This window comes from Scyliorhinus canicula, chromosome 13, assembly GCF_902713615.1.
Source record: "Scyliorhinus canicula chromosome 13, sScyCan1.1, whole genome shotgun sequence".
In the NCBI taxonomy this organism is placed as follows: Eukaryota; Metazoa; Chordata; class Chondrichthyes; order Carcharhiniformes; family Scyliorhinidae; genus Scyliorhinus; species Scyliorhinus canicula.
Window position 1 is genome coordinate 19,783,693 of NC_052158.1, and position 25,601 is coordinate 19,809,293.

The window sequence follows — 25,601 nt, forward strand, 5'->3', positions numbered from 1 at the left end:
CAAAGATGTGCAGGATAGGTGGACTGGCCATGCTAAATTGCCCCTTAATTGCAAAAATATTAATTGGGTGCTCCAAATTTTTTTCAAAAATGTTATGAGGGTCTCCGCCTCTACCCCCGTTTCAGACAGCGAGTCTCAAAATCTCACCACCCACTGGGTAAAACATTTTTTCCTCACATCCCTTGTCGGGGGGAGGGGAGGGTGAGGGGAGGGGGGGAGGGGAGGAAGTGGGGGGGAGGGGAGGGGAGGGGGAGGGGGAAGCAGGGGGGGAGCAGGGGGAGGGGGGAAGTGGGGGCGGAGGGGGTGTTTCTGTGTGTCTGGGGTGACTGTGTGCCGGGTTTTGTGCGTGCGTCTGTCGGGGGGTTTGTCTGTGTTGTGTATTGGGGGTGTGTGTCGAGGGTGTGTGTCTGTGTTGGATGACTGTATGTCGGGGGGGGGTGTCCTGGGTATTTATGTGTGTATGTGCATGTGCATCCGGGTTGTGTGTGTTGGGGTTGTGTGTGTGTTGGAGATGTATGTGGGTGTGCGCATCTGGGATGTGTGTGTCGAGATAGTGTGCGCGTGTGTCTGGGGTGTGAACAGAATTTTCTATTTGTAAGTGTATTGAAGTATTTCAGAATGTCGCAGACTGTATTTGAATAAATAAAACTGCATTGTCCTTTATATTTATATATGTATATGTTTCTAAATCAATTAAGAAAAAAAATCCAATTAAGCGGCAATTTATCATGACCAATTTACCATCCAATACACATCATTGGGTTGGGGGGGTGAGGCCTCCGCAGACATGGGGCGAATGTGCAAACTCCACATGGACAGTGACACGGTGCCGGGATCGAACCCGGGTCCTCAGTGAGGCAGCAGTGCTAACTACTACTGCCCTGTATTGCCCTTTATATGATGTCAAATTGGATCAATCATTTAATGTACCTTACATATTTTATGAATCAATAAGATATCTTGGGGAACATCCCTGGGAACAGTTGGAGCACAGAGCCCTGTATCACAGAGTCACTCAAACTGAACAGCTACAAAAATTACAGCATCTCTCTCCAGGCCTGCTTTGTAAAGACACATCCCTGCACGGTGGCACAGTTGTTAACATGACTGCCTCACAGCATCAGGCATCCAGGTCTATTCCGGCCCTGGGTGGGATTTGTACATTTTCCCATGACTACGTGGGCTTCCTCTGGGTGCCCCAGTTTCCTCCCACAGTCCAGAGATTAGCACGTTAAGTGGATTGGCCATGCTAAATTGCTCCTTAGTTAGGGGATAGGGCAGGCTTACGGGGATACGGAGGGGGTATCATCCTACGTAGGCTCTTCTTTCAGAGGTTTGGTGCAGACTCGATGGGTTGAATGGCCTCCTTCTGCACTGTAGGGGTTCTACAGGTTCTCAATCTGTCCTGTCTTCCATTTTGTCACAGACCTTCTGTTTGTTCAACCCTCCCTGCCACCCGTACACTTTGTTTAAACTCATTAAGCACCCAGCTTTTCCCAGCTCCAATGAAGGTCCCTGAGCTGAAATACTATTTCTGTCTCCAGCCTCAAAGTTGCTGCCGTCCGGGGCAGCACGGTGGCCTAGTGGTTAGCACAACCGCCTCACGGCGCTGAGGTCCCAGGTTCGATCCCGGCTCTGGGTCACTGTCCGTGTGGAGTTTGCACATTCTCCCCGTGCCTGCGTGGGTTTCGCCCCCACAACCCAAAAATGTGCAGAGTAGGTGGATTGGCCATGCTACATTGCCCCTTAATTGGAAAAAATAATTGGGTAATCTAAATTTAAAAAAATAAAAAAATAAAAAAAAATAATAAAAAGTTGCTGCCGTCCTAGATGATTGTACCCCACCAGTTACTGTACTTATTTCAGATTTCCAGCTTCTGCAGTGCTGACATCTCTAAAGCGTGTCTTATAAATCACAGGGCAGTACGGTGGAGTGGTTAGCGTTGCTGCCTCACCCACCGAGGTCCCAGGTTCGATCCCGGCTCTGGGTCACTGTCCATGTGGAGTTTGCACATTCTCCCCGGGTTTCGCTCCCACAATGCAAAGAGTTGCAGGGCAGGTGGATTGGCCGCGCTAAATTGCCCCTTAATTGGGAAAAAAAGTGAATTGGGTGCTCTAAACTTATTTTAAAAATGAGTGTCTTGTAAGTCTGTGTGTCAATCGTGTTAGGAGTGTGTGTGTGTGTATGAGGGGTGTGTGTAGGGGGGGTGTCCCCATGAACATTAACCTGAACTCCTCAAAAAAACCACCTCAGCTTCTTTTCACTAACCTCCTCATGACCCTAAAAACCTCTCCAGGAGCCAACAACAGGGTAGCATGGTAACAAAGTGGTTAGCGTAGAACATACAGTGCAGAAGGAGGCCATTCAGCCCATCGAGTCTGCACCAACCCACTTAAGCCCTCACTTCTACCCTATCCCCGTAACCCAATCACCCCTCCTAAACTTTTTTGGACACTGAGGGCAATTTAGCATGGCCAGTCCACCTAACCTGCACGTTTTTGGGCTGTGGGAGCAAACCAGAGCACCCGGAGGAAACTCATGCAGACACGGGGAGAACATGCAGATTCCGCACAGACAGAGAACCAGTGGGGAATCGAACCTGGGACCCTGGTTCTGTGAAGCCACGGTGCTATCCAATTGTGCTACTGTGCTGCCTTGCTGTTGCTTCACAGTTCCAGAATCCCAGGTTCGATTCCTGGCAGTGTGGAGTCTGCACAATCTCCCTGTGTCTGCATGGGATCCCTCAGGGTGCAACTTCATTGCAGTGTTAATGTAAACCTACTTGTGACAATAATCATTATTATTATTACTCCAATCAACATCTTTGTGACTCTCAAATCCTCCTCATCAATTTCTTTCTATCCCAGTTTCAGAAAAGTTAACTCTGTGTCGGGGTATGTGTGTGTGTCAGAGGTGTGTGTGTACGTAGGGTGATTGTATGTGTTCGGGTTTGTGTGTGTCTTGGGTGTGTGTGCTTGTGTTGAGTATGTGTGTGTGTCGGGAGCGTGTGTAGGTTGTGTATGTGTGTCGGGGGGGTGTGTGTGTATCAGGGTGATTGTGAGTATCAAGAGTGTGTGTGTGAGTTTTTCAGGGGGGGGGCTGGTGTGCCGGGTGTGTCTGTGTCAGATGGGTGTGTGCAAGAGTGGCACATGACGCAGTGGTTAGCACTGGGACAACGGCACTGAAGACCCCGGTTTGAATCCCGGTCCTGGGTCACTGTCCGTGTGGAGTTTGCACATTCTCCCCGTGTCTGCGTGGGTTTCACCCCCACAACCCAAAGATGTGCAGGTAGGTGGATTGGCTATGCTGAATTGCTCTTTAATTAAAAAGAATAATCAAATAATTGGGTGCTCTAAATTAGAAGAAAAGATGGGTGTGTGCATCAGGAGTGTGTCTGTTTAAGGGCGGCATGGTGGTACAGTGCTTAGCACTGTTGCCTCACGGCGTCGAAGACTCGAGTTTGATCCCGGCCCAGGGTCATTGTCCATGTGGAGTTTGCACATTTTCCTCAGTGTTTGCGTGGGTCTCACCCCCACAACCCAAAGATGTACAGGCCAGGTGGATTGGCCACATTAAATTGCAAATAAATTGGAAAATAAAATGAATTGGGTACTCTATATTTATGTTAAAAAAATATGGGAGTGTGTGTGTGTTTCGGTGAGTGTGTGTGGTGATGCATGTGGGATGGGGTGAGGGTGAGGGTAAGGGTGGTGGGGGGGGGGGTGTGTGTGAGGGATGTGGGGGAGGGGAATGTGTCCTCATGAACATTAGCCCCCCAACAAACCTCCAAACATGCCTCTCAATAACCTCCTCATGACGCTAAAAACCTCTCCTAGAGAGAACAATCAATATCTTTGTGACTCCCAAAACCTCCTCATCAATCTTTCCATCCGAGTTTCAAAAAAGTTAATTGTTTCCTTTCTGAACACAGATGGACAGACAAAGTTTTGACAGAAAAGGTTTTCTTTCCGGAAAACGGTCCATCGTTTGACGGACAGAAACATTGAGGGGCGGTTCACTGCCTTTTAAGGGCAATATGCAAATAGCATAGCAGACTTTTTAAACAATTAGTTTCTTACTAGAGAGGCATATTGGAAAAATGTCAAAACTACATTGACTCAATTAGTTTAATTCAGTAGAGAAAATTGTAATTAAAGCAATAGTTTAGCGATGTAAATGCAGTAAGTGTGAGTGTAAGATGTGATGTGTGGTGTGGGCTGGGAGAGTGTGAGAGTTTTCAAGCATGCTTACTTGGCAGGGATGAAAGCATGATCAAGAATTAAAAATTCCTGATCATGTTTTATGCATGAGCAAGGATTCTTGATCATGGTTTCTACTCCTTCCAGGTAAGTATTCTTGAAAACTGTCACATCTTATGCTCCTGCTTACTGCATTTACACTGCTAAACTATTGTTTTAATTACAATTTTATCTAATGAATCCCGTCACTTGGACCTATGCTGCAGCAGTCACCTGGGCCATTTTCAAATTCATATGGAGATCCAACATGGACTGGGTCTGAAGAGACACAATGTACAAGCCTATAGATAAAGGAGGGGGGAGCGTACCCAACGCTGTCCCCATCCTGATGGCCACCTTTGTGTGCAACTGCATCAAGCTGTGCGTAGGCCCCGGGTATGCAAACACCAAGTGTCACTACATACTGAGGTTCTACCTGTCCCCGGTGTTACGAAGGATGGGCCTGGCCTCATTGCCGCGGAACGCTCCAAGTTCCAAGTAGTTGGACCGTGCCGCACCACCTCTCCTTCGTGGAAAAGTTTTTGAAGGAAAACACCTTTGACCACAAAGCAATGAAGCAGTGGTCAGCACGTAATGTCCTCGAGACCCTCAGAGAAAAGGAGACTGTGGAGGACGTTGGATGGTTCCCTGAGCAGACTGTCAGAGCCATCTGGCAGAATGGCTCATCACCAGAACAAGCACCAAGACCTCGCTTGGCTGGTGGTGAGAAGGGCCCTCCCTGTCAGATCCTTCATGCACACCCGAAGGCTCAGCATCAATGCACGCTGCCCTCGGAGTGGTTGTGGGGGAAATGAAACAGTCACACACCTCCTTGTGGAATGTGCCTTTGCAAAGCAGGTCTGGAGTGAGATGCAGTGGTATCTGTCAAGGTTCATCCCGAGCAGCTCAGTAACACAGGACTCTGTGCTCTACGGACTGTTTCCAGGGACACACACCGAGACAAATATCAACTGCTGCTGGAAGGTCATCAACTCGGTGAAAGACGCTCTTTGGTCTGCCCGAAACTTGCTGATCTTCCAGAGCAAAGAATTGTCCTCGACCGAGTGTTGCAGACTGGCACATTCCAAGGTCCAGGACTACGTGCTGAGGGACGCACTCAAGCTTGGGGCAGCTGCCAAGGCGCAATGGGGGAAGACCACAGTGTAAGATCTTCCACCAAATGTACACCGAGGGGTTGGTAACAGTGTAAAACCCCTCGGTCCGGGGTTCTTTTTTTTCAATACCACAATGTATGAAAGAAACAAAGTAATGTAAATATTTAAGAAAGAACTGTAACTTATAGTAGGATACATGTGTAACGTTATCCCAATTGAATTGAAGACAAATGAATGTAACTCAGACGGAAATGTACAGTCAAGGCAATTTGAAATGTTCTGTAAAGATTATGATAAATTTTATGAATGAAGTATATTTTTTGAAAAAAAAAAAGAAGGTGGTTCGCCCAGGACAAGGCTAGCCCATTGCACTTTGGGTGTGCTGACGCCTGCGATGTCCCCAAATGCGGGACTGCAAAATTTGTGGTAGTGGGGGACTGCGTTCGCGCTCTCCCCTGATTTATAACATAAAAGTAGAAATTTATTTCTTTCCCAACAGAGGTCGCTGTTGCACACTGTTTGTTTGTCTCCAAGTTGGGGTTTAGTCATGCTGATTCAGAAAACCTGCAGGTTCAGTGCATATTGCAGAGACACATAAAATCGTGGCAGCAAGAGATCTGCAAAATTTGTGGTAGTGGGGGACTGCGTTCGCACTCTCCCCTGATTTACAAATCAAAAATAGAAACTCGTTTTATTCCAGCAGAGGGACTTTATTCCAGTTAGTTTTGTTTCCCTGTGAGGCACTTTAATCATGGTTGTTCAAAAATGCCACAGGTTCAGTAGACAGATACAAAATACAAGCAGGAAGCGGCCCTTTCTGTCTACTCTGCTTATCATTATTCTCATGGCTGATCATCATGTTCAATATCTTCATCCCACCTTCCCTCACATATCCCTTTAGCCCTAAGAGGTATGTCTAATTCCAACGCCGGCATCTCCACATCATAATTTGGTATGGTTAGCACTATTGCGTCACAGCCCAAGGGACCCAGGTTCGATTCCCGTCTTGGGTCACTGTCTGTGTGGTGTCTGTACGTTCTCCGTGTCTGCGAGGGTTTCCTCCGGGTGCCCCGGTTTCCTCCCACATCCTGAATTCTCTCTCAGTGAACCGGCGCCATAGTGTGGCGACTAGGGGACTTTCTATCTACGCCTCCCGCTGCCTTGGGAAAGGAGCCAGCACCCTCCCACTCGGTTTACTCACTCTTCCAACTTCTTCCATCAGGCAGGAGATACAAAGGTCTGAGAACACGCACAGATTCAAAAACAGTTTGATCCCCTCTGTTACAGGTCTCGTAAATGACTCTCTCATGGACTGACCTGATTAATACTACACTCCTGTACGCTTCACCCGATGCCTGTGTCTATGTATTTACATTGTGTTGCCCTATTATGTATCCTTTCATGTATTAAATAATCTGTTTGAGCTCCACGCAGAAAATTACTTTTCACTGGACCTCAGTACACGTGACAAACAAATCCAATTTTCACAGTAACATCATTGCAGTGATCAATTCCCCTCTCAATAAATGAATGCGTTTTAGTAGCTCTCCTAATTAGTTGTTGTGCCAACAGACTAGCCTTACGTGATACACCTGTCATTTTTCATTCATGCTTCCCTCATTGAAACTCTGATGATTTGTCATCCACTTGTGCACCAGTTTGAAGCTTAACATTGACAGCAGTAGCTGATTTACAGTATAAAGGGGAGAGAAGAGGCAAGATAATGCACCTATACAGGTGAGTGAGGCTCAGAAGTGTGGATGACAAAGGGATCTGGGTGGCCTTGTACACCTGTCAATGAAAGTGCAGCAAACAATTAGGAAGGCAAATTTTATGTTCATTGCAAGAGGATTTGAGTTCAGAAGTTGGAATGTCTCACTGCAGTTATACAGGGCCTTGGTAAGACCACACCTGGAGTATTGTGCGCAGTTTAATCTAAGAAAGGATATATTTGCTGTAGAGAGAGTGCAGTGGAGGTTCACGAGGCTGATACTGGGGTTGCAGGACGAGAGATTGGTTCAACTGTTCTAGAATTCACTGGCATTCAGAAGGGTTAGAGAAAATCTGGGCTGGAATTAGAACATACAGTGCAGAAGGAGACCATTCGGCCCATTGAGTCTACACCGACCCACTTAAGCCCTCACTTCCACCCTATCCCCGTAACCCGATAACCCCTCCTAATCTTTTTTTTATTAAAATAATTTTTATTGAGATTTTTGAAAAATGTATAACAACAGAACAATAATAATAATAAGACTAACAATAATAAACACCCCCCGGCACCCATAACACCCCCCCCCAAACCCAATAAACAACAAAATAGATTAACAATAAATTAAATTAACATAAACAATGCCCCCCTGAAACCGCCCCCCTTTTTCCCCCCCTCCCCCCCGGGTTGCTGCTGCTGACCTAGTTCCCTATCTTTGAGCCAGAAAGTCGAGGAAAGGCTGCCACCGCCTAAAGAACCCTTGTACCGACCCCCTCAGGGTAAATTTGGCCTTCTCCAGCTTAATGAATCCCGCCATGTCATTGATCCAGGTCTCCACGCTTGGGGGTCTCGCATCTTTCCATTGCAACAAGATCCTCCGTCGGGCTACCAGGGACGCAAAGGCCAAAACACCGGCCTCTTTCGCCTCCTGCACTCCCGGCTCCACCCCAACCCCAAATATCGCGAGTCCACAGCCTGGACCCTACCACCCTCAACACTGTCCTCGCCACCCCCTGCCAGAATTCCACCAGTGCCGGGCATGCCCAAAACATATGTGCATGGTTTGCTGGGCTCCCTGCACACCTAATGCACCTGTCCTCACCCCCTAAAAACCTGCTCATCCTCGTCCCGGACATATGAGCCCTGTGCAGTACCTTGAACTGGATGAGGCTAAGCCTCGCATGTGAAGAGGATGAGTTCACCCTCTCCAGGGCGTCCGCCCATGTCCCCTCCTCAATCTGCTCCCCCAGCTCCACTTCCCACTTAGCCTTCAGCTCCTCTACCCACGCCTCCTCCACCTCTTGCATCACCTGGTAGATGTCAGACACCTTCCCATCCCCGACCCACACCCCCGAAAGCACCCTATCCCTTACCCCCCGCGGGGGCAGCGAAGGGAACCCCTCCACCTGCCACCTAGCAAACAACTTGACCTGAAGGTACCTGAACATATTCCCCGGGGGGAGCTCAAACTTCTCCTCCAGCTCACCCAGGCTCGCAAACCTCCCATCAATGAACAGGTCTCCCAACTTCCTTATGCCCGCCCTGTGCCACCCCAGGAACCCGCCATCAATGTTCCCTGGGACAAACCGGTGGTTCTCCCACAGCAGGGCCTCCACCGAGCCCCCCACTTCCCCTCTGTGTCGCGTCCACTGCCCCCAAATCTTGAGGGTAGCCGCCACCACCGGGCTCGTAGTGTACCTTGTTGGAGGGAGCGGCAACAGTGCCTTCAGGCTCGTGCCTTCGCAGGACGCCATCTCCATCCGTTTCTATGCTGCCCCCTCCCCATCCATTACTCACTTGTGTACCAGCTAGACATTAGCCGCCCAATAGTACCCAGAGAGATTGGGCAGCGCCAGCCCCCCTCTATCCCTGCCCCGCTCCAAAAAGACCCTCCTCACCCTCGGAGTCCCGTGCACCCAAACAAATCCCATGATGCTGTTGTTCACCCTCGTAAAAAAGGCCCTCGGAATGAAAATGAGGAGGCACTGAAACAAAAACAAAAACCTCAGGAGCACTGTCATTTTAACGGACTGTACTCTACCTGCCAACGACAGCGGCAGCATGTCCCATCTTTTAAACTCCTCCTCCATCTGCTCCACCAACCTAGTAAAATTAAGCTTATGCAAAGTCCCCCAGCTCCTAGCCACCTGAACCCCCAGGTACCTAAAACTCCTCACTGCCCTCTTTAGCGGGAGCCTACCAATCCCCTCCTCCTGATCTCCCGGGTGTACAACAAACAGCTTACTCTTGCCCAGGTCAACTTATAGCCCGAGAAACTCCCAAACTCAGCAAGAATCTCCATCACCTCCGGCATTCCCCCCACCGGGTCTGCTACATACAGCAGTAAATCATCTGCATAAAGCGACACTCGGTGTTCCTCCCCACCCCGCACCAGACCCCTCCACCTCCCCAACTCCCTGAGCGCCATGGCCAGAGGCTCAATTGCCAACGCAAAAAGCAAGGGGGACAGGAAGCACCCCTGCCTCGTCCCATGGTGGAGCCTGAAGTACTCGGACCTCCAACCATTTGTCGCTGCACTCGCCATCGGGGCCTCGTATAGCAATCACCCATTTAATAAACCCCTCCCCGAACCTCTCTAACACCTCCCACAAGTACCCCCACTCAACCCTATCAAAGGCCTTCTCCGCATCCAATGCCACCACAATCTCCGCCTCTCCTTCTGCCGCCGGCATCATTATCACATTTAGCAGCCTTCGCACGTTAGTGTTCAGCTGCCTCCCCTTGACAAAATCCGTCTGATCTTCATGTATCACCCCCGGCACACAGTCCTCTATTCTAGTGGCCAAGATCTTCGCCAGCAACTTGGCGTCCACATTCAGCAGTGAAATTGGCCTATATGATCCACACTGCAAGGGGTCCTTATCTCGTTTCAGGATCAGGGAAATCAGCACCCGTGACATCGTCGGGGGCAAAACTCCCCCCTCCCATGCCTCGTTAAAGGTCCGAACCAACAGGGGGCCCAACAGGTCCACGTATTTTTTATAAAATTCAACCGGGAACCCATCCGGTCCCGGCGCCTTCCCCGACTGCATGTGGCCAATCCCTCTAACCAGCTCCTCTAATTCGATCGGCGCCCCCAGTCCCTCCACCTGCTCCTCCTGAACCCTTGGAAATCGCAGCCTGTTCCCCCCCCCCCACCACCGGCGGCTCCGACCGGTACAGTTCCCTGTGGAAGTCCCAAAAGACCCCATTGACCTCTGCCCCCTGCCGCACCACATTCCTACCCCTATCCTTCACTCCACCAATCTCCCTAGCCGCGTCCCGCTTGCGAAGCTGATGCGCCAGCATCCTGCTCGCCTTCTCTCCATACTCGTAGACCGCTCCCTGCGCCTTCCTCCACTGTGTCTCCGCCTTTCTGGTGGTCAATAAATCAAACTTGGCCTGCAGGCTACGCCGCTCCCCCGGCAATCCATCCTTCGGGGACTCCGCATACCTCCTATCTACACTCAGGAGCTCCCCCACCAGCCTATCCCTCCTCTCCCCCCTCTCCCTATGGGCTCGGATGGAGATCAGCTCCCCCCTAATCACTGCCTTCAGAGCCTCCCACACCATCCCCACCCGGACCTCCATAGTATCATTGGCCTCGAGGTACCTCTCAATACATCTCCGGACCCTCCTGCACACCTCCTCATCAGCCAACAACCCCACGTCCAGACGCCAAAGCGGGCGCTGGTCACGCACCTCCCCCATCTCCACATCCACCTAATGCGGAGCATGGTCCGAAATCGCTATAGCCGAATATTCGGCATCCTCCACCCTCGGGACCAGCCCCCTACTCAGGGCAAAAAAAATCAATGCGGGAATAAACCCTGTGCACGTGGGAGAAAAAAGAGTACTCCCGAGCCCTCGGCCTCCCAAACCTCCAGGGATTCACCCCTCCCATCTGGTCCATAAACCCCCTCAACACCTTGGCAGTCGCCGGCCTCCTGCCTGTCCTAGAACTAGTACGATCCAGTGGGGGGTCCAGCACCGTATTGAAGTCCCCCCCCCCCCATGATCAGGCCCCCCGCCTCCAGGTCAGGAATGCGGCCCAACATACGCCTCATGAAACCAGCATCATCCCAATTTGGGGCGTACACATTAACCAACACCACCCTCTCCCCCTGCAGCTTACCGCTCACCATCACGTATCTGCCGCCACTATCAGCCACAACGTCAGATGCCTCAAATGCCACCCTCTTCCCCACCAGGATCGCCACCCCCCGGTTCTTCGAGTCGAGCCCTGAGTGAAAACCTGCCCCACCCACTCCTTCCTCAGACGAACCTGGTCCGCCACCTTCAGGTGTGTCTCCTGGAGCATGGCCACGTCCACCTTCAGCCCCTTCAGATGCGAAAACACCCGGGCCCTCTTCACCGGCCCATTCAACCCCCGCACGTTCCACGTGATCAGCCGGATCAGGGGGCACCCCGCCCCCCCTCCCCCACCGACTAGCCATAGCCCATCGACTGCTCGCCCCTGGCCAGCACCCCCCACTCGGCCCGTTTCCCATGGCGATAGAACCTCAACCCGACCCCCCCGACCCGCACCAGCTCCTCCCTGGCCAATCCAGCAGCAACCCGGTACCCCCCCCCCCCCCCCCCCCCCCCCAGGCTAGGACCCCTCCTAGCCGTGACGCTCCCTCCATAGTACTCCCGTGAGCCAGCTGACTTCTGCTGACCCCGGCAGCTCCCACGCTAACACCAACCCCTCCCGATATGCGGTCACCCCCACCCTGCAGCAGCTCCTTGGCACCGCTCCAGTGCGGGAAAACGGAACTGATATCCACGCCCCTTGCCTCCAGCTCCACCCCCCTCGTCCCGCAGCGCGGGAAACCAGAGGAAAGCTCGCGCTTTCCCACTGCCCCACCTCACCCCCCCAACGCAGCTCCCAAATAGCAGTCCCAACCCATCCACCAACCCTGTACAAACAAAAACAGAACAACCACAGACCCCAACACCCCCCTTAAAACACAAAACCATAACCAACATCACCCGAAAGCAGGAAAAAAAAACAAACAGAATAGCCAGCAACAGCATAAGCAGTGATACAAAAAACCCCCACAGTCCCCAATCCCTAGTTCGAGTCCAACTTTTCAGCCTGCACAAAGGCCCACGCCTCCTCCGGGGACTCAAAATAGTGATGCCGGTCCTTGTAGGTGACCCACAAGCGCTCAGGCGGCAGCATGCCGAATTTCACCTGCCTGCTGTGGAGCACCGCCTTCGTCCGGTTAAACCCGGCTCTCCGCTTGGCCACCTCCGCACTCCAGTCCTGGTAGATACGCACGACCGAATTCTCCCACTTGCTGCTCCTCACCTTCTTGGCCCATCGCAGAATACACTCCCGGTCACTGAACCGATGGAACTGCACCAGCACCGCCCGCGGGGGTTCATTCGCCTTAGGCCTCCTGGCCAGTACTCTGTGGGCCCCCTCCAGCTCCAGGGGCAGATGGAAAGATCCTGCCCCCACCAGCGAGTTCAGCATCACATAAGCCGGCAGGTCCAACCCCTCCAGCTCCTCCGCGAGGCCCAGGATCCTCAAGTTCTTCCTTCTTGACCGAAACTCCATCTCCTCAAAACGATCTTGCCACTTTTTGTGGAGCGCCTCGTGCATCTCCACCTTCCCCACGAGGGCCGAGACCTCATCCTCGCGCTCAGAGGCCTGCTGCTGCAACTCACGGATCGCTGCACCCTGGGCTGTCTGGGTCTCCAGCAGCTTACTTGTCGTAACCTTCAGAGAGTCCAGCAACTCCACTTTCAGCTCCGTAAAGTAGCGCAGAAGGGCCGCCTGCTGCTCCTCCGCCCACTGCCTCCACTCCTCGGGGGCTCCACCGGCCGCCATTTTGTCCACCTTCCCCCGCTTTTCCACGGGAGCTGCTGCCGTTTTTTTCCTCGCCCCACTCCGGGTCCGCACCATAAATCCCGGGGGGTATTGCTCCAGACCCCTTTACACACCAGGAATCGTCGAATCAGCACCATTTGGGGCCCTTAAAAGAGCCCACAAGTCCTATGAAAGCGGGAGCTGCCGAACGTGCGGCTTAGCTCCGCATTGCCGCCACCGGAAGTCCCTCCTAATCTTTTTTGGTCACTAAGGGCAATTTATCATGGCCAATACACCTAACCTACACGTCTTTGGAATGTGGGAGGAAACCGGAGGAAACCCACGCAGATACGGGGAGAACGTGCAGACTCCACACAGACAGTGACCCAGCGGGGAATCGAACCTGGGACCCTGGTGGTGTGAATCCACAGTGCTAATCACTTGTGCTACCGTGCTGCCCACAAATTCTCCGGCTGTTGCGATTCACTTTTCCTGCTGGCAGCGCTACCCTGCCCACGGGATTCCCGGTAAATGGGAAAGCCCATTGACAAGCGGCAGGAGCAGTAAATCCTGCTGCCAGTGAACGGTGCGCTGCTGAGAGGCACGGGGCTGGGGGACCAGAGAATCCAACCCCGATTGAAGCATTTAAACTTCTAACAGGGCTGAACAGACGAAGTGCTGGGAGGGTGTTTTCCCGGGTTAGGGAATCTATAATAATCTTGTAATAATTTTTATTGTCACAAGTAGGCTTACATTAACATTGCAAAGAAGTTTCTGTGAAAAGCCCCTATTCGCCACATCCCGGCACCTGTTCGAGTACACTGTTGCTAGTTGTGTTTTTACTTAATTTCTCTGTTTAATAACCTTTGCTCTAGAGTCACCAGGTATCTTTCTGATACCACCACGAGGTTCAAAGCCAAGTGCTGATCAATAACTCAATACACAGGGCTGTCCGCTCTCCCCGCTGCTGTTTGCGCTGGCCATAGAGCCGCTGGCGATTGCGCTGAGAGCCGAAGGGGATGGTTAGGGGCGGGGTGGAACATAGGGCCTCTCTCTATGCGGACGCCCTGCTCCTGTACGTGTCGGACCTATTGGCCGGGATGGAAAGTATTCTGGAAACATTGAGGAAGTTTGGCCAGTTCTCAGGGTACAAATTAAATATGGCCAAGAGTGAAATGTTTGTGGTGCAGGCAAGGGGCCAGGAGAACAGGTGAGAGGGCTGCCGTTTAGGCTGGTTGAGGAAAATTTCCGGTACTTGGGGATCCAGGTGTTGCGAGACTGGGGCAGGTTTCACAAGTTAAATTTGGCCTGGGTGGTGGAACAGATGAAGGGAGAGTTTCGGAGATGGGATGCACTCCCGCTGTCACTGGCAGGTAGGGAGCAGCCTGTAAAGATGATAATCCTCCCTAGATTCCTGTTCATTTTTCAGTGCCTCCCGATCTTTATCCCATAGTCCTTCTTCAAAAGGGTTAACAAGATGATCATGAGCTTTGTCTGGGCGGGAAAATCCCCGCGGGTGAAGAAGGCGATGCTGGAGAGGAACCGCAGCGAGGGAGGGCTGGCTTTGCCGAGTCTGATTAATTATTACTGGGCGGCCAACATCGCTATGATAAGGAAGTGGATGGTGGGTACGGGGTCTATTTGGGAGCGAGTGGAGGCGGCTGCGTGAGGGGCACCAGCTTGGCGAGCCCTGGTCACGGCTCCTCTACCACTGCCGCCGGCCAGGTACTCCACCAGCCCAGTAGTGGTGGCAACCCTGCAGATATGGGGCCAGTGGAGGAGGCAGGTAGGGGAGGTGGGGGGCGTCTGTCTGGGCGCCAATCTGCGACAACCATCGGTTTGCCCCCAGGAGTATGGATGGGGGGTTTCGAGCATGGTGGCGGGTGGGGGTGGGGAGGGTGGGTGATATGTTCCTGGAAGGGAGCTTTGCGAGTTTGAGTAGCTTTGAGGAGTAATTTGGTCTGGTAAGGGGGAACGATTTCAGGTACCTACAGTTGCGGGACTTTGTCCGTAGACAGGTCCCATCCTTCCCACGCCTCCCGCCAATAGGGATCCAGGACAGAATAGTCTCTAGAGGAGAAGGAGGTGAGGGTAGAGTCTCGGATATCTACGAGGTGCTCATGAAGGGGGAAGAGTCCCAGGCAGAGGAACTGAAACTCAAATGGGAGGAGGAGCTAGGCGGGGAAATGGAGGATGGGCTGTGGGCAGAGACCCTGAGTAGGGTAAATTCGACCGCAACATGTGCCAGGCTCGGCTTGATTCAATTTAAGGTCGTTCACCGGACCCACATGACGGTGGCTCGGATGAGCAAATTCTTTGGGGTAGAGGACAAATGCGCTAGGTGCGCAGGAGGACCAGCGAACCACGTACACATGTTTTGGACATGTCCAATGCTTAGGGGGTACTGGGAGGGATTTGCAGGGATCATGTCCCGGGTGCTAAAAACAAGGGTGGCGATGGGTCCAGGGGTGGCAATTTTTGGGGTTTTGGAGGACCCGGGAGTCCAGGGTGAGAAAGAGACTGATGTTTTGGCCTTTGCTTCCCTGATAGCCCGGCGACGAATATTATTGGCATGGAGGGACTCAAAAGCCCCTGAAGACTGAGTGGTGGCTTTCGGACATGTCGAGTTTTCTGGGGATGGAAAAAATTAAGTTCGCCTTGAGGGGATCTGTACTTGGGTTCGCCTGAAGATGGCAACCATTCATTCACTTCTTTGCGGGAGAGTGAGCGTCAGCAGGGAGGGTGGGGAGGTTAGAGTAGAGTAGAGTAGGAGGGATAAATTGGCTGGTAGTACAGGTGGGAGAGGAGCGGGCTTGTGCAGTATGGTACGATTGAAGTATTGAATGTAAGTGGATGTTTGCACATTTTTGCCTTTTTTGCTTTCTTTTTGTTGATGTCTGTAACTGTTTACAATGCCGAGAAACTACCTCAATAAAACTGTTTGTTAAAAAAAATAACTCAATACACCAGTTAGTAAGTTTCAAATCAAAACACATTTATTATACACACAGTCAATCACTACTCATGCATAAAACTCTACTTACTAGACTATCACTACAACTATAGGCCTGTACTTAGCTTTCAAATGGCCCACCAGGTCAGAGGAACAATGGCCTTTGTCCGGTTCTGAGTCTGCAGGCTTCAAGCTGGTATGGAATAGTAGCTAGGAGCGCCTATCTCGTAGCGTGCATTGACTGGAGACTTACTTGGTTGGTGCAGCTGCTAGGCAGGTCTCTCCTCACTGAGAGCCATGGTCAAGAGTTCTTTCGAGCTGCTCAGAGAACCTGCCAAGAAGATCGAACTGAACTTGGGGACTCTACTTTATAGTCCCCATGGGTTTTGCGCCCTTGTGGGCGGACCCCGGACCTGGTCCCAATTAATTGGACCATGTCCCAATCGTTTCAATCGATTTCTCCAATACTGGAGCTGTTCCCTGATCGCTGGGCGGTTCCTATGTGTCCATTGGCCTTCCTTTGTCCTGGCTCCCGCTGGCGCCGAGGGGTCTGTCTTGGTCCCGATCACTTCAATGTATCTAATTGTTCCTGGGGATTGTTCATTAATATGTAGATGGCTATTGGTTTCGGTTCTGTCTGGGTTCTGCAAGTCTTAATACAGAAAAACCTGCTTGTTTTCCTGTGGCTGGCCAATTTTCCCTGTATTCTTTGTGGGCATCCATTTTGGAATCGGGAAGTGGCCACCCCAGGTGGCTACACTACAGAGGGAGAATTCAGAATGTCTAATTCACCTGACAAGCATGTCTTCCAGGACTTGTGGGAGGAAACCGGAGCACCCAGAAAAAAAACCACGCAGACACGGGGAGAATGTGCAAACTCCGCACAGACAGTGACCCAAGCCGGGAATCGAACCTGGGTCCCTGATGCTGTGAAGCAGCAGTGCTAACCATTGTGCTACCGTGCCGCCCGAATCTAGAACCTGGGACACAGTCTGAGGATACTAGGTAGATGATTTAGGATTGAGATGAGGGGAAATCTCTTCACTCAAAAGATGATAACCCTGTAGAATACTCTACCACAGCAGGATGTGGAGACCAAGTCACCGAGTGTATTCAAGTAAGAGACAGATAGAGTCATAGCGTCACACAACACAGAAAAGGCCCTTCGGCCCATCGCATCAGAGCCGATCAAAAACAACCACCTAACCATTCTAATCTCATTTCCCAGCACTTGGCCCATAGCCATGTATACCTTGGGATCGCAAGTGAACAGCTAAGTACTCCTTAAATGTTATGAGGGTCACTGCTTCTACCCCCTTTCAGGCAGTGAGTTTCAAACTCACATCACCCTCTGGGTAAAATGGTTTATCATCAGATCCTGTGTCAGGGAGGGCGTGTGTTTCTGTTTGTAGGGATGCCTGTGTGTGCCGGGTTTTGTGTGTGTGTGTGTGAGTGTCAGGGGTGTGTGTCTGTGTTGGCTGTCTGTGTGTCAAGGGTCTCTGTCCAGGGTATATATGTGTGTATGTGTTGTGCATCTGTGCTTTGTATGTTGGGGATTTGTGTATGTGAGATGAAAATGAAATGAATGAAATGAAAATCGCTTATTGTCACGAGTAGGCTTCAATGAAGTTACTGCAAAAAGCCCCTAGTCGCCACATTCCGGCACCTGTTCGGGGAGGCTGGTACGGGAATTAAACCGTGCTGCTGGCCTGCCTTGGTCTGCTTTAAAAGCCAACTATTTAGCCCTAGATGTATGTATGTGTGCGCATTTGGGATGTGTGTGTCCAGGGAGTGCATTGCCTTTTATATATACGTATATTTTTTCAAAATCATTTTTTTAAAAATTCCAATTAAAGGGCAATTTAGCATGACCAGTCCACTCCACTACACATCTTTGGGTTGTGGGGGTGAGATCCCCGCAGACATGGGGAGAATGTGTAAACTCCGCACGGATAGTGACCCGGGCGGAGATCAAACCCGGGTTCTCAGTGAGGCAGCAGTGCTAACCATTGCACCATCGTGTTGTCCTTTATTGCCCTTTATATGATGTCAAATTGGAACAACCATTTCATGTATCTTACATATTTTAATAATGAATAAAATATCTTGGTCCCTGGGAACAGCTGGAGCACGGGTCCTGTATCACAGGGTCACTCGAAATGAACCGCGACAAAAATTACTGCATTTCTCTCCAGACCCGCTTTGTAAAGATACATCCCTGCATGGTGGCATAGTGGTTATCATGGCTGCTTCACAGCACCAGGCATCCAGGTCTATTCCAGCCTTGGATGGAGTATGTACATTCGCCCATGACTATGTGGGTTTCCTCTGGTGCCCCAGAATCCTCCCACAGTGCAGAGATGTGCATGTTAAGTGGATTATCCATGCTAAATTGCCCCTTAGTTATGGGGATAGGGCAGGGTTACGGGGATTGGGAGGGGGTATGGGCCTACGTAGGCTGTTCTTTCAGAGGTTTTGTTCAACTCTTCCCCTCCCTGCCACCCATACACTCTCTTAAACTCATTAAGCATCCACCTTTTCCCAGCTCCAACGAAGGTCACTGAGCTGAAATACTACTTCTGTCTCTCTCCTCAAAGTTGCTGCCTGTCCTGATGATTATGCCGCACCAGTTACTGTAAATTATACAGTTACTGTACTTCTTTCAGATTTCCAGCTTCCGCAGTGCTGAGTATCTCTAAAGAGTGTCTTGTAAGTCTGTATGAGTCGCTGTGTGTCAATTAATTGTGTCAGGGATTTGTGTCTGGTATCTGTGTGTGTATGAGGGATGCGTGGAGAGTGTGGGTGTACGTTGGGCGTGTGTGTGTGGAGGGTGTCCTCATGAACATTCCTTTTCAGAAAATATTTTGTTGAAGCATTTGTAATTTTCACAGTTTAACACATTAGCATCTCTTGATCAACCGTGCGGGCGACACACGTAAAGAAAAAAAAAACAACCTGCAGAATAACACCCCTTCCCCCCACCCCCCGCTCTATTCCCTAGCTGCCCGTAAACTGTACTTTCGGTCCCGTTGTAACATTGCCATGCCTTCTTTTTCCCTCCCCCCTCACTGCTGACGTTCAATTTTCCTTGAGATAGTCTATGAACGGCTGCCATCTCTGGGCGAACCCTTGAATTGACCCTCTCATAAATTAAATTTTCTCTAGCCTGAGAAACCCAGCCATATCGCTGACCCACACTCCGGAGTTTGGGGGCTCCGAGTCCCTCCATCCCAGCAAAATCCGTCTCCGGGCCACCAGGGAGGAGAAGGCCAGAATATCGGCCTCCCCACCCCCACCCCCCCTCTGCCCACCCTGGGCCCCCGGATCCTCCGATACCCCAAATATTTCCAATTCTGGACTTGGAGTCACCCTTCCTTCTAGGACCTCTGACATAAAGTCCGCAAATCCCTGCCAGAATCCCCTCAATTCCGGACATGCCCAAAACACATGTACGTGGTTGGCCAGGCTACCCCCACACCGCCCACATCTGTCCTCCACCTCCTCAAAGAACCTGCTCATCCGGGCTACCATCATGTGGGCCCTGTGGACCACTTTGATCAAGCTAAGTCTGGCACATGATGATGATGAATTGACTCTCTTCAGGGCTTTTTCCCACAACTCGAATTCTATCTCCCTACCCAGCTCCTCTTCCCACTTCCTCTTTACCTCCCTGATAGGGGCATCTTCGCACTCCATCAGCTCCTTGTATATCTCCGAGACCCTCCCCTCTCCAACCTCTGTTTTTGACATCACCTTATCTTGTAACTCCCTCAGGGGGAGGTGATGGATGCCAAGAACCTGCCTCCGGACAAAATCCCGTACCTGGAGGTACCGAAACCCGTTCCCACCTGGCAACTAAACTCCTCCTCCAATGCCTCCAAGGTAGGGAAACCTTCCTGAATGAATAGGTCCCCAAATCTCTCAAACCCTGCCCGCTGCCATCCCTTATAGCCCCCATCAAGCCCCCGCGGGGCAAACTGGTGATTGTTACAAATCGGTGACTCCAATCTAATGTGTTGTCTCCATTGCCCCCACACCTTTCGGGCTGCCACCACCACAGGGCTTATAGAGGACCGAGCTGGCGAGAACAGCAGAGGCGCCGACAGCAAGGCCTCCAAACTCATACCCTTACAGGATGCCGCCTCCACGACCCCTTCCCCACTACCCTGACCATTGATATGTTGGCCACCCAGTAATAGTTAATAAAGTCCCCATGAGGGCAGCAAGGTGGCACAGTGGTTAGCATTGCTGCCTACGGCGCTGAGGACCCAGGTTCGAATCCCGGCCCTGGGTCACTGTCCATGTGGAGTTTGCACATTCTCCCCGTGTCTGCGTGGGTTTCACCCCCACAACCCAAAGATGTGCAGGATAGGCCACTCTAAATTGCCCCTTAATAGGAAAAAATAATTGGGTACTCTAAATTTATTTTAAAAAAATAAAAAAAATAAAGTCCCCATGAACATTAACCTGAACCCCTCAAAAATACCTCCTCAGTTTATGTTCAGTAAGCTCCTCATGACCCTAAAAACTTCTCCTGGAGACAACAATCAACATCTTTGTGACTCTCAAATCCTCCTCATCAATTTGTTTCTATCCCAATTTCAGAAGAGTTAAGTCTCTGTAGCGGGTGTGTGTGTATCAGAGGTGTATGTGTGTGTTGGGGTGATTGTATGCATCACATTGTGTGTGCGTGTTGGATGTGTGTGTTTGTGTCGGGTATGTGTGTATGTCGGGGGGATTGTGTGTATAAAGGATGTGTGTGTGTGTGTGTGTTTTCGGGCGGGGTGGTGGTTTGCCGGGTGTGTGTGTGTCAGATGGGTGTGCCTATCGGGGTGAGTGTGTGTCAGAAATGTGTGTGTTTAAGGGCGGCACGGTGGTGCAGTGCTTTGCCCTGTTGATCACTGTCCATGTGGAGTTTGCACATTCTCCATGTGTCTGTGTGGGTCTCAACCCCAGAACCCAAAGATGTGCAAGGTAGGTGGATTGGCCATGCAACATTGCCCCTTAATTGGGAATAAAATGAATTGGGTCCTCTCAATTTATTATTTTAAAAATATGGGAGTGTGTGTATGTGTGTGTTTGGGGAGGGGTGGTATCGTGATGCATGTGAGGGTGTGTATGTGTGTACGTGTGTTACGTATGTGTGTGTGGGTGTGTATGTGTGGGTGTCTGGCGTGTGAGTGGGGGATGTGTTCCTATGATCATAGAATATACAGTGCAGAAGGAGGCCATTCGGCCCATCGAGTCTCACTAGCTCTTGGAAAGAGCAACCCACTTAAGGCCACACTTCTACCCTATCCCCTTAACCCAGTAACTCCCACCTAACCTTTTTTGTGCACTGAGGGTAATTTATCATGGCCAATCCACCTAACCTGCACATCTTTGGACTGGGGGAGAAAACCGGAGCACCCGGAGGAAACCCACGCAGACACGGGGAGAACGCACAGTGACCCAAGCCACAAATCGACCCTGGGATGCTGGAGTTGTGAAGCAACTGTGCTAACCACTGTGCTATCGAGCTGCCCAAAATCATTAACCTGACCCCCCCCCCCCCCGCCCTCCAACCATAAAAACGTCCCAACATGTTTCTCAATAACCTCCTCATAAGCCTAAAAACCTCTCTTGGAGACAACAATCAACATCTTTGTGACTCCAAAAACCTCCTCATCAATCTCTCTCTCTCCCAGTTTTGGAAAAGTTACGTCTGTGTGGGGTGTGTGATAGATTACAGGTTTATTGATTTACTAATTGCTTGGGACTTTTAAGAATTGATACAGTATAATTTTTAAATTCAGTACTTTTATGAACTTCAATCTAGCCCAGTTTCAGAAAAGTTAAATGGACAGAGAAAGTGTTGGCAGAGAACGTTTTCTTTCAACGGTCCCTCGTTTGACTGACAGATTGGTTGAGGGGCGGTTCACTTCCTTTTAAGGATAATATGCAAATAGCATAGCAGACCTTTTAAACAATGTGTTTCCTACTAGAGAGGCATATTGAAAAATATGTCAAAAATACACGAGAGGGCTAGTTTAATTCAGTAGAAAACACTGTAAGTAAAGGGACAGTTTGGCGGTGTAAGTGCAGTAAGTGTGAGTGTAAGATGTGATGTGTGGTGTGGGCTTGGAGGCTGTGAGCGTTTTTAAGCATACTTACCTGGCAGGGGTGAAACCATGATCAAGAAGGTGGTTCGCCCAGGACGAGGCTAGCCCATTGCACTGCGGGTGTGCTGACGCCTGCGATGTCCCCAAATGCGGGATACTCGACTGCAAAATTTGTGGTAGTGGGGGACTGCGTTCGCGCTCTCCCCTGATTTATAACATAAAAGTAGAAATTCAATTTTTTCTAACAGAGGTTGCTAGTGCAGGCACTTTGCTTGTCTCCTAGTCAGAGTTTAGTCTCTCATCCCTGCCGCTTCAGTGCAGACATATACAAAATCGAAGCTGCAAGAGCCCTTACAGCCTGCTGTGTCATTAATCATGGCTGATCAATTCGATACCTCCTGCCTCCCACCCCATATGATCTAATTCGGTACGGTGGCACAGTGGTTAGCACTACTGCTTCACAGACCCGGGCTTGATTCCCAGTTTGAGTCCCTGAGTCTGCGCAGAGTCTGCATGTTTTCCCTGTGTTTGCGTCCTGTTTCCTCCTGCAAATTCCAAAAGACGTGTTTGTTACGTGAATTGGACATTCTGAATTCTCACTCAGTGAACCAGAACACATGCCGTACTGTGGCGACAAGGGGATTTTCTATCCACACCTCCTGCTGCCTTGGAGAAGCGGGCAGCATATTCAAAGACCCATTAAAACCCAGAAGATTCTATCTCCACTGGTGCACCAGCATCCACCCACCACCAGAGGGTGACATTACACCATTGTCCTCCGAAGCGAGAGAAACAGGTTTTGAAGAAAGAGATGCTTTGGCTTTGACCACTTTTTCATTCATTCACCCAGAAACAAATGAGAGGAACATTCAAACATTTATCAGAACAATACAGAAGACCTGACTTTGTTTGGTGGAGAAAGTTGTAAGGAAAGTAATAGTTTGGCAGTGTAAATGCAGGGAGTGTAAGATGTGATGTGTGGTGTGGGATGGTAGTGTGTGAGAGTTTTCAGACATACTTACGTGGCAAGGGTGAAACTATGATCAAGAAGGTGGAATGTGCCTTTGCAAAGAAGGTCTGGAGAGAGATGCGGTGGTATTTGTCCAGGTTCACCCTGAGCAGCTCTGTAACACAGGACTCTGTGCTCTACAGACTGTTTCCAGGGACACACACCGAGACAAACATCAACTGCTGCTGGAAGGTCATCAACTCGGTGAAAGACGCTCTTTGGTCTGCCTGACACTTGCTGATCTTCCAGTGCAAAGAATTGTCCTCGACCGAGTGTTGCAGACCGGCACATTCCAAAGTCCAGGACTATGTGCTGAGGGGCGCACTCAAGCTTGGGGCAGCTGCTGCCAAGGCGCAATGGGGAAAGACATTGTGTAAGGTCCTCCAACACATGTACACCGAGGGGTGGGTAACAGTGTAAAACCCCCCGGTCTGGGTCTTCAATACTCCAATGTATAAAAGAAACATGACAATGTAAATATTTAAGAAAGAACTGTAACATAAAAAAGGATATGTGTGTAATGTCATCCCAATTGAATTGAAGAAAGACAAGTGAATGTGTAACTTTAATGGAAATGTACAGTCAAGACAATTCGAAATGTTCTGTAATGTTTATTAGAGATTTTATGAATAAAATATATTTTTTGGAAAAAAGAAGGTGGTTCGCCCAGGACGAGGCTAGCCCATTGCACTTCGGGTGTGCTGACACCTGCGATGTCCCTAAATGCGGGATACTCGACTGCAAAATTTGTTCGCGCTCTCCCCTGATTTACAAAACAAAAATTGATTTATTGTTTTTTGCTGGAGGGAGCTGTTGGAGGGACTGACTTTCTCTGAACACTCTTAGGAATAGACAATCTAAAATTCAGCAGCTTCAGTGCAACATGATTTAGAAGAATTGACGTTTCCACGCCGACATTAATTTCACTGCTTCCTCAAGTCCTCAACATTTGCAGCGTTTTCATTTTAGTTTCAATGTTCAACCATTTAAAAAACAATTTGGCATCCCTACAGTGCAGAAGGAAGCCATTAGGCCCATCAAGACTGCACTGTAGTGCCAAGAATACCTGACCTGTGCCCTATACCCACATAACTACACCTAACCTTTTAGACGACCAAACTACCTAACCTGCACATTTTTGGAATTTTTGGAACTCAACAGTTACTCAAGGTCAGAATTTCACCTGGGTCCCTCCCGCTGTGAGGCAGCAGCGTCAACCATTCCACTCTCTGCATTTTTTAAATGGACAAGAAGCAGGCCATTCAGCCCCTCAAGCTTTCTCTGCCATTTAATAAGACCATATCCGATCATAAACTTTGTCCTGGTGCACATTATGTATTTGTCTTTCCTTTGGCTATATGCCTTACCCTATGTTGCTGAACTGCTTCCAGGCTATCACATCCTTCCTTCAATAAAGTGATCAGGAGGCATCTGGTGGCGACCATGGTGTGAGCGGTCGCACATTTTGTGGCTCCCGCTTGTGGACTTTTTGGACCTTTTTCCCCGACTTAAGGTGGAACTGAGTGATAACATTAGGAGTTGATGAGGTTGAAGAAGAGAGTATCTCACCGGTTTATGGATTTCTGGACCCAGAAGTGGTCTAAACAGGAGAGAGCGTCCACTGACAGCTGGTTTGGAGCCTGCGACACAGGGGAAGATGGCGGAGGGTCCGGGTTTGCCAGCCCAGTAATCGACCGACCAACTTGTGACCTTTCTGCATGAGAAGTTTGCCCAGCAGAGGAAGGAATAACTGGAGGACCTGGCCAGGGTGGAGAATCCTATAAAGGCAGGGATCGACTGCATGCAATTGAGGTGGAGGAGGCAGCAGGCAAGCACGATGAGCAGCTAGCCGAGATGGAAGCAGAGATGGGGCTGATGAGAGATCATCAGAAGAGGCTGAAGGACAAAGTGGAGGATCTAGAGACTAGATCATGCAGGCAGAATTTAAGGATCATCGGCTTGCCGGAGGGCAGAGAGGGAGAGGGCAGAGAGGGAGCGGATGCCGGTGCATGTGTGGCACGAATATTTGAGAAGTTGCTGGGTGAAGTAACATTTGCTCGGCCCTTGGAAGTGGACAGGGCGCTTATGAGGAAGCCGCAGAGAAACGAGCCGCCAAGGGCGATGGTGGCATGAATACACCGGTTCCTGGATAAGGAACAGATTCTGAGGTGGGCCAGGCAGATGAGGCGCTGCCCATGGGAAGGCAATGAGCTGCATGTCTACCAGGACCTGGGTGCGGAGCTGGTCAAAAGAAGGGCGAGCTTCAACAAGGTGAAGTCGGCCCTCTTTAAGAAGGGGATGAAGTTTGGCATGTTGTACCCAGAGTGTTTGTGGGTCACGGAAGAGGACCAGGAACTTTACTTCAGATCGCCAGAGGAGGCAATGAACTTTATCAGGGACAAGGGAGTGGCAGGAGATAGAGGACATTGAACTTTGGAGCGAGTGTCTATGTTTTGAAACATTTGTTAAACTTCTTTTCTTCTGGTTTGTATGAAGCACATTTGTACTGTGTTCGGGGCCGTGGCTCAGTTATGTTTTGTGGGTTTGCTTTGTTCTCGATGGGGGATGGTGGGTTGATTTTCTTTTTTGTGTTTGTTGGGGATTGTAATGTTTGTATATGGAAATTGGTTGAGCGGGGGTGGAGGGGAATCAGTG

The 25,601-nt window shown here is 50.3% G+C and overlaps 2 non-coding genes across 2 annotated transcripts; both read left to right on the top strand.

Moving 5' to 3' along the window:
- Positions 1-5,648: 5,648 nt before the first annotated feature.
- LOC119976857 lies at positions 5,649-5,812 on the top strand. Its single transcript, XR_005463030.1, has one exon. It is a non-coding gene; the product is annotated as a U1 spliceosomal RNA (small nuclear RNA).
- Positions 5,813-21,981: 16,169 nt separating this feature from the next.
- On the top strand, positions 21,982-22,145 carry LOC119976815. Its single transcript, XR_005462995.1, has one exon. It is a non-coding gene; the product is annotated as a U1 spliceosomal RNA (small nuclear RNA).
- The last annotated feature ends 3,456 nt before the right edge of the window (positions 22,146-25,601 follow it).